We start from the raw sequence: 2,435 nt of genomic DNA on the forward strand, positions 1-2,435 counted from the left end.
AAAAAAAAAAAAAAAAAAAAAAAAAAAGAGTGTAATATATGATTAGCCCTATTCCATTAACTTGAATCCCAGTGTTGTGCATGTGGAGATAATAAGGCACTCTTCCATGAACAAGTTGCAGCCTTCTTTCTTCTACTCAGTGTTTTGCAAGAGCCATTTATTTCTTCTCCTTTGCTACCTTGTACTTCTCCAACTCCTCCTGTACACAGCTTACCAAGGTGATTGCCCTAGAGAAATACCTGTACCACACTAGTCCTTTGTTCCAAAAATTCCCATTCATTGCTGTGAGGAAACAAGCAATGACCTTGACCCTAATCAAGCTTACAGTTTGGCTAGGGCACAGACATGAACAACTACACACAGGAAATGTGTAGGGTGCTAATAGAATGAACAATGGTGGAAGTGAGGAACATTCTCTAAGGAACTGACCTTTGAGTTGAGCTCTAAGGAGAGTTAACTGGCAAAATCATTTGTGTTGGAGTGAGGAGGTTGGAGGTATGGGAGGTAGGAGTGAGTATTCCGGGAGAAACCATATCTTCAATCCCTCTAAGACAGAAAGTGTGTTATTTATATCTTTGTTGGCACCAAAGATAAAAATTTATATCTTTGTTGGCACCAAAGATATAAATTTATACCTTTGTTGGCACCTAGAAAGACATAAATAATATCCAGTCACTCTGGTATTCTTATTATAGGAAGCATATACAGACTCTTTACATGTGTCAGGCTCAGCGCTAACCCCTTTACATGTGTTCTCTCTGTTTTTACTCACACAACCCTGTGATACAGATGTTACTATTATTCCCATTTTACAGGTGAGGAAACTAAGGCATTCAGTAAGTGACAGAGCTGAGATTCAAACTAAAAGAGGCTGATGTGAAAGCCTGAACTCTTCCCTCCCATGGAGAGAAACATAATTAGTCTACTCAAAATAAAAGACTCTTGTGTTTCTTTCATGTTAGGCCAGGGTTTCTCAACATCTTCACAATATTAATCTTTTAGACCAGATCATTGTTTCTATGGGAGGCCATCCTGGGCATTGTGGGATGTTTAACATAGCCCTGCTTCCTTCCTGAAAGATACAAGTAGCAGTGTGCTCCAACCAGTGATGACAATCAGAAATATCTCCAAACTGGCCAGCTATTATTAGCGGGGAGGGAGCAACATCACACCTCGCCACCACTGCACTGAGGATCACTGCATTACACAGTTCTCAAAGGACAGGATGAAAGGATGAAACTGTCTCTTAAATCTTCTCTCTTTCCTTTCTCCCTCCTTTTCTTTTTTACAATGTTTTCTAAGTGTCCATATGTATCCTTTGTATACAGGGGATGTATTCTCATCCATACAGTTTATCACACAGTAATTTGTATATAGAAGTTGCTTAACAAATGCTTGGTGAATTTTTGCCAACTGTATCCTAAATGCCAAGAATCCTAAGTGGTCCGGGTCTATTCTGAACTCCAAACTTGATGTTGAGAAAGTTGACTCCTGCTTTCTGGTCACTTGGTGTATCTTTTGTGTATCTCTAGAGATCTGGCTTAGCTGATTTCCTGTAGACCAGAAAGACCCACTTGGATGCTTATCAACCTTTACACGGAGTCGGCAGTTCACCTGCTAAGAACCTAGTGGAGGGTGACGCACATTAGTTTGCCAATAAATTCTGATGAATGCATGGATGAGCTGTTACAATTAAGTCAAGCTATATGACCAGGCCTGCAGTTTGAAACATTGTTTAAAGTACCTACCCATTTTCTCCAGCAATTCTTTCTTTCATTTGTGGATGAAGTCTAGATTTGGGAAATATCTCCTGAATAGATTGTCTATTTACCCCCCCTTGAAGTAGTCAGGCAATGGAAGGGAGAGCTGATTTCTGGGCAGTTTTTCTGGCACTGTAGCTTCTGTATCACTGGAGTGTCAGTTGTTGTCAATAGAGAGAGCTCAGAGAATCTTAAATCTGATGATGACACAAAAGATGGCTCCCAAAATATGCATTTAAATCAGGCAGCATCTTTATTGAGTGTGTTAGTTCCAGGCATTCATTGCTTTACTGCCTCTCAATACCTACAACCCAGAATTGCCACATCTTGAGGGCTATGTATTGGTATTCTTTGTTGCTTTGGAAGTACAGCACTGTCCTCTCTGTGATTACGTATAGTAGAAGAGAGTCCTTTTGTAATTGTATTTCATGGAAACTGTTTCTGTAATTTCAATTACTTTCCTCAACCCCTCTACATGTACTCCCAGAGGCTCGAATAGTCATTGAGTTATTTCTTTTTTTTTTTCTTTCATTTTTTTATTATACTTTAAGTTCTAGGGTACATGTGCATAACGTGCAGGTTTGTTACATATGTATATTTGTGCCATGTTGGTGTGCTGCACCCATCAACTCGTCAGCACCCATCAATTCATCATTTATATCATGTATAACTCCC

The 2,435-nt window shown here is 39.5% G+C and overlaps 1 protein-coding gene across 3 annotated transcripts in view; it reads left to right on the forward strand.

The window, feature by feature from the left end:
* TAFA1 (TAFA chemokine like family member 1) overlaps positions 1-2,435 on the forward strand; it is a 562,720-nt gene that overhangs the window by 431,418 nt on the left and 128,867 nt on the right. The window lies entirely within an intron of this gene.

The sequence above is a fragment of the Rhinopithecus bieti genome, unplaced genomic scaffold, assembly GCF_001698545.2.
Source record: "Rhinopithecus bieti isolate Rb0 unplaced genomic scaffold, ASM169854v2 scaffold_47418, whole genome shotgun sequence".
Lineage (NCBI taxonomy): Eukaryota > Metazoa > Chordata > Mammalia > Primates > Cercopithecidae > Rhinopithecus > Rhinopithecus bieti.